Genomic DNA, 13,053 nt, shown 5'->3' with positions numbered 1-13,053 from the left:
CACGTACTTCCACACGCCGGTAAGCCCCGGAAGAAGCCATTCCAGGCGAAACTCAGAGTCGGGCATATCTTACCGAGCGTGTTTTCTATTAGCCTTTTTAATCATCACCTTTGTGAGTATTCTTAATAAAGAAGTTTTAAGAAAGATTTCCAGACCTACTGCATTATTGTGTACTTTTCCCCCTATCACCGAGCGACAAAACAGGAGAGGAGCCAAACAGAGCGGAACTGTTGTGGAGGAGATCGAGTTCCCCAGCCGGAGGAATTTGTGGTAGCACAGGAACTCTCCACTACCACTGGGACCTCAAGGGAGACGCCGCTTTAGAGTGGGGATACTGCAAGAGGACATAATGGTATTTTAAATACGGGGGTAGAGGACGTTACATTACATAAAAGGACTATCTTTCTATTTGTGAGTACCTTTATTGTATATTGAAGAAGCACTGTATGTCTTTTTATATTAAGAGAATGTAGAGGCAGAGGAATAACTGTATTTGTGTTGTTTTGAACATGGGTGCATCTGCAAGCAGGAACATGGGATGCAGGAATACCCGTGACATGTATATGTTATGTTTCCAGGAGGTTTGTTATGTTTCAGGCAGGTGGTAAGCACATTTTTAGGTGAGCTTGTGGTTAGAAAAGCAGCTTGCGAATGATCATATGAAATGGAAATACAGAGGTCTTTCTCCCATAAATCCAAAGTAGGGAAAAAAACGGGGTCGAGTAGTGAGACGCGCTACATCCAAAATGTATTGTCGATAATTTTTATTTTTATTGGAATTGTGACTACGCGTTTTGACACCGTAATGGCGTCTTCATCAGGTCAAAACACTGTGGGGTTGCATAGTAAAAACAGACAGAAAAAAACATAAAGTATCATGATTAGTAATTAGTAAACATAAAATATAAAGGGCGAACATAAAACACAAGGGTTAAGACCAGGGTTAGAAAAATGATGAACATCATAATCATCGTTATTGTCAGCAAAGTGGATTTAAAATTACGCAGGTGCTTGGTCAATTCATTAGTAGTGTAAAATATATATATAATATATGTAATATATATAAACTACTAATATATACACTATATACACTACTAATGAATTGACCAAGCACCTGCCTAATTTTAAATCCACTTTGCTGACAATAACGATGATTATGACGTTCATCATTTTTCTAACCCTGGTCTTAACCCTTGTGTTTTATGTTCGCCCTTTATATTTTATGTTTACTAATTACTAATCATGATACTTTATGTTTTTTTCTGTCTGTTTTTACTATGCAACCCCACAGTGTTTGACCTGATGAAGACGCCATTACGGTGTCGAAACGCGTAGTCACAATTCCAATAAAAATTAAAATTATCGACAATACATTTTGGATGTAGCGCGTCTCACTACTTGACCCCGTTTTTTTCCCTATCTCTGCACACAACATCTGGATTTACATCCAGCTCCGGGGCGTAACGCTGCAACACCACCTCAACATCTTTCTCCCCCGTTTTGTGCACACAAATTTGGCGCTTAGCTCTAGAAAATCCCTCACAATTTTTTTCTTTTCCTCCTCATAAATCCAAAGTGTGATGTACAGTCATGGCCATAAGTTTTGAGAAAGACACAAATACTATATTTTCACATGATCTGTTGCCCTCTGGTTTTTATGTGTGTTTGTCAGATGTTTTTATCACTTACAGAAATACAAGTGCAATCATAATATGAGTAAAAATGCCTTTATTGACAGTTAGAATTAATGCAGCAAGTCAATATTTGCAATGTTGACCCTTTTTCTTCAGGACCTCTGCAATTCTCCCTAGTATGCTCTCAATCATCTTCTGGACCAAATCCTGACTGATAGCAGTTCATTCTTGCACAATCAATGCTTGCATTTTGTCACAATTTGTTGGTTTTTGTTTGTTCACCCGTCTCTTGATGATTGACCACAAGTTCTCAATGGGATTAAGATCAGGGGAGTTTCCAGGCCATGGACCCAAAATCTCTATGTTTTGTTTCCTGACCCATTTAGTTATCACCTTTGCTTTATGGCAAGGTGCTCCATCATGCTGGAAAAGGCATTGTTGATCACCAAACTGCTTTTGGACGGTTGGGAGAAGTTGCTCTTGGAGGACATTCTGGTACCATTCTTTATTCATGGATTTGTTTTTAGGTAAGACAGTGAGAGAGCTGATTCCCTTGGCTGAGAAGCAACTCCACACATGAATGGTTGCAGGATGCTTTACAGTTGGCATGAGACATGAATGGTGGTATCGCTCACCTTGTCTTCTCCAAACAAGCTGTTTTCCCGGTGTTCCAAACAATCAGAAAGGGGATTCAGAGTCCACCTTTTGCAGAATCTGTTCCTGATGGTTTTTCTGGAGAGAAGTGGCTTCTTTGCTGCCCTCCTTGACACCTGGCCTTGCTCCAAGAGTCTCCGCCTCACACCTGCCTGCTGCCATTCCTGAGCAAGCTCTGTACTGCTGATAGCCCAATCCCAAAGCTCAAACACTTTTAAGAGACGGTCCTGGAGCTTGCTGGTCCTTCCTTCTTGGGCGCCATGGAGCCTTTTTGGCAACAATGGATCCTCTCTACTTGATTTCCTTGATGATGCCATAGATTGTTAACTGAGGTGCAGTCTTTCTAGCTGCAATACTCTTCCCTGTTAGGCCAGTTTCGTGCAGTGCAATGATGACTACGTGTGTTTCTTTAGAGATAACCATGGTTAACAGAAGAGAAACAATGATGCCAAGCACTAGCCTCCTTTTAAAGGGCCCAGTGGTGTGATTCCTACTTGACAGATTAAGCTCCAGCCCTGTACTCATCAACACCCACACCTGTATTAATGGAGCAATCACTGAAACAATGTTATGCAATGAAGTTGAAATGTGTTTTGGGGGAAAAAGTTCCTTTTCTAGGCAAATATTGACTTTGCAATTAATTGCTGTTAAGCTAATCACTCTTTATAACATTCTGGAGTCTATGCAAATTGCCATTATAAAACCTGATGCAGTAGACTTTGTAAAAAATTAACATTTATATAATTCTCAAAACTTTTGGCCATGACTGTAATGAGTTCGGTTAAGTATCCAGTTAGAGCTGATTTTTATATACCTTTCAATCTGCTGCGGGAATCAAGCCATTTAAGCTGAGTCTTTGTCTAGTTTTTGGGGGAATAAATTTTGAGAGCATGTTGGATTTGTAAGAAGCTGTACAAATCAGAGAGGAGCTATACAAATTTTTCTTTAAGTTTGTCAAAGGGAATCACTTGTTTTTTACTTATGATATCAGATATTAATGACATACATTTATATTTCCATAAGGATATATTGATTTGAAGGGCATCTACCAATCTACCACCATGAAAGACTGTGTGCAAGTGAGCCTTTGGGGCTCCAGGTTCCATTATCACCTTTGGAGCCTGGAGCCCCTCAGGCTCATTTGCATACAATCCTTCATCCTGGTGATAGATTCCCTCTAAATATAAGTGCATCTAAAATGAATATGTTACATGCATGTACAGTGCCTACAGGTAGTATTCAACCCCCTGCAGATTTAGCAGGTTTGATAAGAAGCAAATAAGTTAGAGCCTTCAAACAAGAGCAGGATTTATTAACAGATGCATAAATCTTACAAACCAAAAAATTATGTTGCTTAGTTATATTTTAATAAAATTAAAACATAAAAGTATGGGTCAATTATTATTCAACCCCTAGGTTAAATATTTTGTGGAATAACCCTTGTTTTCAATTACAGCTAATAATCGTCTTTTAGAAGACCTGATCAGGCCGGCATAGGTCTCTGGAGTTATCTTGGCCCACTCCTCCATGCAGATCTTCTCCAAGTTATCTTTGGGTGTCTCATGTGGACTTCAATCTTGAGCTCCTTCCACAAGTTTTCAATTGGGTTAAGGTCAGGAGACTGACTAGGCCACTGCAACACCTTGATTTTTTCCCTCTTGTACCAGGCCTTGGTTTTCTTGGCTGTGTGCTTTGGGTCGTTGTCTTGTTGGAAGATGAAGTGACGACACATCTTAAGATCCTTGATGGAGGAGCTGAGGTTTTTGGCCAAAATCTCCAAGTAGGCAGTGCTATCCATCTTCCCATGGATGCGGACCAGGTGTCCAGGCCCCTTGGCTGAGAAGCAGCCCCACAGCATGATGCTGCCACCACCATGCTTGACTGTAGGGATGGTATTCTTGGGGTCGTATGCAGTGCCATCCAGTCTCCAAACGTTACGTGTGTGGTTGGCACCAAAGATCTCGATCTTGGTCTCAACAGACCAGAGAACCTTGAACCAGTCCTCAGAGTCCTCCAAGTGATCATGAGCAAACTGTAAACGAGCCTTGACATGACGCTTTGAAAGTAAAGGTAGTTTACGTGCTTGTCTGGAACGTAGACCATTGCGGTGGAGTACGTTACTTATGGTATTGACTGAAACCAATGTCCCCACTGCCATGAGATCTTCCTGGAGCTCCTTCCTTGTTGTCCTTGGGTTAGCCTTGACTCTTCGGACAAGCCTGGCCTCAGCGCGAGATGAAACTTTCAAAGGCTGTCCTGGCCGTGGAAGGCTAACAGTAGTTCCATAAGTCTTCCACTTCCGGATGATGCTCCCAACAGTGGAGACAGGTAGGCCCAACTCCTTGGAAAGGGTTTTGTACCCCTTGCCAGCCTTGTGATCCTCCACGATCTTGTCTCTAATGGCCTTGGAATGTTCCTTTGTCTTTCCCATGTTGACCATGTATGAGTGCTGTTCACAAGTTTGGGGAGGGTTTTAAATAGTCAGAAAAGGCTGGAAAAACAGATAATTAATCCAAACATGTGAAGCTCATTGTTCTTTGTGCCTGAACTACTTCTTTATACTTTAGGGGAACCAAACAGAATTCTGGTGGTTTGAGGGGTTGAATAATAATTGACCCAATTTAAAAGAGCAACATAACTCTTTGGTTTGTAAGATTTATGCATCTGTTAATAAATCCTGCTCTTGTTTGAAATTTGAAGGCTGTAACTTATTTGCTTCTTATCAAACCTGATAAATCTGCAGGGGGTTGAATACTACTTGTAGGCACTGTAAGTTTAGAGAAATCAGGCCCTTTTTTGTTAAGACCCTATACCATAGGTCTGCGATAGCAGAGAGGGTGGGAATACCATACCGTGGCTTGCTATTTAAAAAGGAAGCAAGAAATCAGTGTTTAGCATTTTTAACCCAAAAAACTTCACAGACCCAGCTTTCAGTAAAGGATAAAACCACCTTTATTCCTCATTACATGGCATCCAACAGCAATAAACAGGAACACAGGATATCGTCGTCAACACGTTTCTAGTGTCTGAAGCGTGTTCTTACTCATGACTAAAGGTTGTGGGGGAGTAATGATAATTTATACACTTGTGGTCTAACCCGGACCCTCCCTAGTCCACAAACTGTGCATTTATCTCCCGAGCCTAGTTTACAATAATGTATAAAACATTACATATAAAACAATAGATTAAATTAAAAGAAACCAGGTTTATTTAAGTTCCCCCAAACAGCAGGAATGAAGTATATATTGTATTTTTATTTTATAACCTTGTACTTTGTATTTCCATACTCCAATGCACGTGACTGGAGATTTGTATTCAATTTGTCAAGGACGCCTGTTAGCGTTTCCTGATAACGGATCACCTGACTATTCAGATGAATCCTTGGCTCTAGCGCGCAACACAATGGGGCACATTTACTTAACCGGTACTGTTGCGATCCAGCGGCGCGTTCTCCGTCGAGGATACGGGTCTTCCGGCGATTCACTAAGGTAGTGCGCCCGATGTTCGCCGGAGTTCACCAACCTATTCCCGGTGCATGTAAGCGCGTGTAAAGTGACACTTTTAAAAAAAAAAAACAATATAGCGGTTTTCCGACGGCCAGACCCCCGATTTCCGTCACATGCATGCCAGCGTCTATGCGCCACAATCCGATTGCGTGCGCCAAAATCCCGGGGCAATTCGGAGCAAACCGGTAATTTTCGGGAAACCCGACGAAAAAGAGTGATTCGGACCCTTAGTAAATGTGCCCCATTGTGTGTCGACCTGCGTTCGTTGCCAAGGTAAACAATGCGAAAACGTCAGATGGTATCATTATCACAGAAAATAGCATAAATAGCATACACCCTCTCCCCAAAATTTTTTCCAGTATGGGGTTTTCATTCAGTAGGGGAAAATCCCCTTTTACTGTTTTTGCTGGGGCTGTGTTCTTTACCATTTTTGGGGGGCAATAATGAGGCTCTCTTTTTACTCTTGGTGATTTTTTCAGCTCTCTCCAGCACCCAATCTGAATACCCCGGGTTCTTTAATCTATGTGCAATAGCTTTCGTCTCTCTTTTATAATCTTGCTCCTCACTATAATTCCGCTTTGCCCTTAACATCTCCCCCATTGGGATGGACCTGATGGTATGCTTAGGGTGTTGACTGTTTGCAAATAAGATGGTGTTCCCTACTGTGGGTTTTCTGTGTGTACTAGTTCTAATAGTTTTATCGGGGACACCATCCAAAGATAAGTCCAAAAACAACATTTTGTTCCTTTCCACATTATGGTTAAATTTTAAGCCACATTGGTTGTCGTTCAGATATTGTCGTATGGAAAATCCCTTCCCACACCCACACATAATAATAAGGTTGTCAATGTATCTGCCATACCACTCAATTTACTCCCAGAACGGATTATTGGGACCATAAATTGTGGACTCTTCCCACCAGGCCATTACCAAGTTTGCTAGTGATGGGGAAAATGTCGCCCTCATGCTTACCCCATGTATTTGTAAAAAAAAAACATGAAACGAACATGAAGACGTTATGCTTCAAAAAATAAAAATCTTCCATCATGAAAGATTGTAGTTACTGTCATATGCACTATGGTGTTCCAAATGAAATTTTATGGCTCTCAATGCCACATCATGGTGGATAGACGGGTAAAGTGCTACCACATCACAGATGACCCATGTGTTTTCTGTTCTCAATGTTCTATTCTGCATGGCCCCCAAAACGTCCCTCAAAAAACCTGGAATTCTCTGTAGGAGTGGCTGCAAAAAATTATCTAGCCATCCACAGAGGTTTTCATTGATGGAGCCAATACCCAAGACAATCAGTCTCATGGGAGAGGGACTGATGTTCTTGTGGGTCTTTGGGAGTGCATGTAGAATGGTTGTGTTTTGGAATTAATTTTTCCATTAACCTTTCATCTAAAACTCCCAAAGCCACTCCCTCCTCACAAATCTTCTCCAACTTAGCGGAGAAAACATGTGTGGGATCCTCCGGTAATTTTCTATATGTCAAGGTGTAAGACAATAGGAGCCTTATTTGGTCGATATAGTCTTTTTTGTTCATTAGGACCACTGAGCCCCCCTTGTCCGACATCCTGATGACCACGTGTTTGTATGTGAGGTTCTGTTTTGTTTTATTCACACCTTCACTTAAAGCCCTTAGGTCTCTTTCCACCCATTCTTGAAACAGAAACATCCATTCTTTCCCTCATGGGGTAGAATGATGTATTTTTAATATTAAAGGGTTCTGCACATCTTATCTTATCATACTGAGTATCTAAGGATTGCAACATATTTAAACTGACCCGTGCCTGAAAATCCAACCCTGAATATTCATTATCATTCTCATACGCACTGTTTTCATTGGACAGTCTTGCAGCATTTTCATACTGGATGAGTCCAACGGGGTAAAGGGAAAAAAATTAAACCATCTGACATTTTCACATTGTTTACCTTGGCAATGAACGCAGGTAGACACATTGTGTTGCGCGCAAGACCCAAGGAGTCCGTTACCAGAAAACACTAACAGGCGTCCTAGACAACTTGTCCACACATTGGAGTATGACAATACAAACTACAAGGTTATAAAATGAAAATACAATATATACTTCATTCCTGCTGTTTGAGGGAACTTACACAAACCTGGTTTCTTTTCATTTAATCTATTGTGCAACATCCCCCACTGGGGCCTAGCCTAGCCCAGAATACCGGAGTGGCAGGCGGTTGTGGCCTAGGCACGCTAATGTCATAGTGCTTGGTATGGGGAACGGAGGGCTGTCCTTCAGCCTGGCAGGTCTCCAGCAGGTGGTGTGAGCAAGGAATTAGATGAGGGAGAGGCTGTTGTACTGGTTCTCCCTGGGGCAACCCCTTAGTGCAGTGGTGGCGAACCTATGGCACTGGTGCCAGAGGTGGCACTCAGAGCCCTTTCTGTGGGCACCCAGGCCATCACCAGAGATGACTCCAGGTATCTTCCTGCAGTCCCAGAGAGCCCAGGACTTGCTGTGCACAGAGCTATTTAAAAGTGACAGCGCTGCCTGGGACTACTGGAGGAGTGGGAAGGTGTGGACAGATCTGGATTATCATTGTAGCTCCTGCTCCGGCCCTTATAATTCTGTTTATGGGACCCTGGAGGGAAGGTACAATGATCATCCAAATTTCTTCTATTTACTGCTTTATTGGTGTCCTCAGGGTGCCGGTATCAATGAAAGCTGTGACAGAGAAGCGAGTATAAATCACAAATTAAATTTCTGTGTTGGCACTTTGCGATAAATAAGTGGGTCTTGGTTGTAGTTTGGGCACTCAGTCACTAAAAGGTTCGCCATCACTGCCTTAGTGTCTGTAATAGGAGTAGGAGTGATCTTGGAGAGTGAACCTCAGGAGTTGGGTCACCAGCCTGGTTGCAGATGCAGACTGGGATGTAGCTGGTGTCCAATGGTCCTGGTTGTTCTGTGTGAACTCACTGGAGATGTGAGTTACACGCTGTCTCTAATCACTTAGTGTGTAGTTGATATGCTCCTCTGTCAGGAGCTAAGTTCCAAGCTATGTCATCTAAGAAGTTTCTGGAACTCTAGACCTCGTGCTCAGTAGCAAGGCTCTGGCCTTCTCTCCAACTCCTCCCCTGACTAAGGGTTTTTGTTACTCCCTGGTCAGGTGATCTCACTCTGCAATCACACTCCAGTTACAAAGATGGAACATCATTGGATGATAAACATCAAACAGTATTAACTCTTGCCTGTCCAGGCAGTATCTATCGCTGCATATTACCTCTTGGTGTACTGTATGGTACAAGGGGCTTATTCGCAAACACTCCTCTGCCTTGCACATTGGCAGGGATGTTGCCATAGGTTCAGGAGATATATGCACAGATTGTGGACAAAGGAGGGTCCGTGTTAGACCACAGGTGTATAAATTATCATTACTCACTCACAACCTTTAGTCATGAGTAAGAGCATGGTTCAGTGCTCAAAACATGTTGACGATGATATCATGTGTACCTGTTTATTGCTGTTGGATGCCATGTAATAAGGAATAAAGGTGGTTTTATCCTTTACTAAAAGTTTGTGAAGTTTTTTTGTGCATTGTCACACTTTCTACAGCCAAGTTGGATCCGTGCTAGAGCCAAAGGTATCAGCAGATTGAGGTGAGCTGGAGGAATCCCTAAGTTTATTTAGCATTGTTAACCAATAGAATTTGTGTTTCAATTGATACCCATTTTTAGTGAGGTCTCCTTGCCATATAGATTTTAGCTGGTCTATAAGGACTGCTCTATAGTATTGTAGAAATTGAAAGAGAACGGGCGGCGCCCCTAGTGCAGTATGGTGATTGTAAGAAGAAAATGAAAATGGTAACAGTGACACCTTGTGTCTTATGCGCTAGGCAGATATCAAAGGTAGGGTAGGGTTTGCTGCATCTTCCTGGGATCCAGGACTGGTTGGTGCCAGATAGGGAAATTGCATAAATTGGATAACAAGAAAAAAAATGGGTTGGTGCAAGAGGCGCTGATTTCTTTTGTTGAAAGTTTTATTATTTTGGGGGTGGGCCACCCGCTTCATCAGGTCCATAGGTAATACTAAACCAAAGTAATAAAAAAAAATTTCATAGGAAGATACATTCCAAAAAATACCAGTTAAAAAGTACATGACTGAGTAGATACATAAATGAAGAAATAAGTGAATTAATGAATAAATAAATGATTGAATAAATAAATAGATAAATAAACACATAACAGTGAATATATTAATGAATGAGCAAATGAATATATGAATGAATAAATGAATAAACAAATAAATAATTAAATATTGAAGGATAAATGTTATGACGTGGTCGATTGGAGGCAAATCTTAATATGTGGTATAGTATCCTTTCGCCATACCACATATTAAGATTCGCCTCCAGCCGACTATGACATTAAATTTATTCTTCAATATTTTTTTTTTTGTTCATTCATTCATTCATTCATACATTCACCTTTATGTATTTATCTATTTATTTATTTATTTAACCTTTCATTCATTTATTTATTTATTCATTTATTTATTTGTTTAGTATTACCTATGGACCCGATGAAGGGGGTGGCCCACCCCGAAACACCTAGTCCACTATTTGTATGAATAAAACTTTCAACAAAACAAATCAGTGTCGTACCAACTCAATTACGGGCAGCACATCTTGCACCAACCCATTTTTTTCTTGTTATCCCATTTATGCCATAGTATTGTAGGACAGATGGACAGCTTTAACCCCCTTTGGCTACTGGTCTGTTTGGTTTTACCATATATAAACTGTAGAGATTGGATTTTTTTTAGGGAAATCTGTTGATATAAAGATTGGGACATTCCTAAATATATATAATAGTTTGGGGATTTTTAACTGTGGCTAACCTACTTAGCCAGGAGATGGAGTTTGATTTATAGTTATTAAGATCTGTTTTTATTATTTGTAGAAGAGGAAGGAAATTTCAACAGGTCAAGTAAATCCCCAGGTAGGGAAATCTGCTGTCAACCCAGCTGAAAGGGGGACACAGCTAAAATGGCCTTCAGGACACAAGCCTTTTTTTTCAGACCTGACATGTATAATTTTATATTTTACAATTACATTGTGACAACTTTGTAAACATTCTAAAATTTTTCTAGGATGTTAGCAAACTTAAAATGGTAACAGCATTTTTTAGCAAAATTTTGAAAACTGTGTTTATGGATTATTGCAATTAAGAAAGAGCTTTTTAAAAGACTTTGCAATAAGAAACCATCAAAAATCACTCCATTCTCAGAAATGCCCCATCCAGCTTTTCAAAACCACTTTTAGATAGTTTGTTAACCCTTTCGGTGTTTCACAGGAATGAAAGCAAAATAGAAGTACAATTTAGAAAAATATTTTTTGTTTTTCACTAATATATTAATTTAAACCTAAAATTTACAAATTAACACTGGGTTGTGGGAAAAAACACACACTGCAATTTGTTGCACAATTCCTCCCTAGCACAGAAATATCCCACATGTTGGTGTAAACTGCTTTTGGAGCACATAATAGGGCACAGAACAGAGCGAGCACCATTTGGCTATGAGTGGTAGATTTTCCTGAAAAAGATTTATGCAAACATCATTCATTTACAAAGACTCTCGGGAATGGGAACAGTTAAAAACCCTGACAAGTGACCCCATTTTGGAAACTAAACCCTTCAAGGCTTCCAGGATAACGCAATAGTGACTTATAGGCTCCATTCCACACTTATTGTAGATTTGAGCTAACAGAATAATGTAATACCACCACAAGTGAACCTTATTGAAAACAACACCCAGAAAGCAGAAATTACAGAAATTATTCATCTAGGGGTATAAGCAAAGCTTTTGGGGCTAATAAATTGAAATCCAGGCAAAATCTATTTGTTGTGTAGAACACTTTTTTCTTCAGTATTCATCTAGGGGTATAATGAAATGAAATGTGGTTTTAAATTTTAGGTATAATATCTGTTTGTAAATGGCCAACATTGCAATGAACTTTTGAGTATGTTTGTTCAGGATTAGAGATGAGCGAGCATACTTGTCTGAGCTTGATGCTGGTTCGATCATTAGCGTACTTCGCAACTACTCGGACAAGTATTTCGCCCGCTTGAGAAAATGGCGAAACTTGTTAACTTTGTCGGCATTCTGCTGTGTTATGCACAAAATATACTGCCAAACTTTTATCATTGACGATATTATTTCAGAGCTACTTTAACATCTCTTTACGGTCACCTCTCCCGCCATAACCAGGCCAATTACTTATTAGACCAATACTGCACTTCATCTTACACAAAAGGTTTTTAAAAATGGTCTTTGTAGCCCCCACCTGCTTTGAAAATGATAATTATTTCAAAGTAAACGCTTGGGGCCCCCAGGTTCATTTTGGGTGGGGAGGAGCCGAGAGATAGGGGCTTGGACAGGCAAAAGCCAGCTCCATCCCAAGATCCAACTAACATTGTTTTAACTGCAGCAACCTTCAACCTATAACCTTTTACCTCTAAAATCTATCTTTTCACTCCTCTTTTCTCACCTCCTTACGTTCACCTTGGGTGCCATAACCGTCCCCCATTGCCTCCACACGTTGTCTACATAGCAGCCTCCACACGTTGTCTCCAAAGCAGCCTCCACATGTCGTCTCCATAGCTGCCTCCAAAAGTCGTCTCCATAGCTGCCTCCAAAAGTCGTCTCCATAGCCGCCTCCAAAAGTCGTCTCCATAGCTGCCTCCAAAAGTCGTCCCTTTAGCAAACGAGCTGTGTCAGGCTCATTTTTCGGGTGTTTCACCAGATACGTTATGGAACTTGGTCACTCTGGCTCCGCCATGATGTGTTATCGACTAAATATACCGTCAACCTTTTGTTCACATAGGAAATCATTTCAGTGCTTCTTGCTCACCTCCTTTGGTTCCTCTCTGCCGCCATAACCATGCCAAATACTGATACGTACAGTGCTACACGTTATCCTCGCCAAAAGGAATTTTTTATATTGAAGCCTGAGTCCATTTGGGGTATGTCGCCATGCCACTCTCTAGCCTGCCTCTGCATGCCATCCCCTATAGTGTCAGGGGATCAATTATTGGGTGTTTTAGATGCTATCTCGCCTCACTTGGTCATCGCCATGCTGTTGCCCATAATTTTGGCATAATGGTGCGATTAGGCAGCCTCAGAGGCATCCATGCATTCTGCCCCTGCTGTTTCCTGTCCATTTCCGTGGTGTTTCCATAATTTTCTGAGGTTTCCAGGTTTTTGGCCAAGCTTCCCTGTGCAGAGCCTTGG

The sequence above is a fragment of the Engystomops pustulosus genome, chromosome 3, assembly GCF_040894005.1.
Source record: "Engystomops pustulosus chromosome 3, aEngPut4.maternal, whole genome shotgun sequence".
Taxonomy (NCBI): domain Eukaryota; kingdom Metazoa; phylum Chordata; class Amphibia; order Anura; family Leptodactylidae; genus Engystomops; species Engystomops pustulosus.
The sequence above is the reverse complement of the archived record's forward strand: the minus strand, read 5'-3'. Positions refer to the sequence as shown.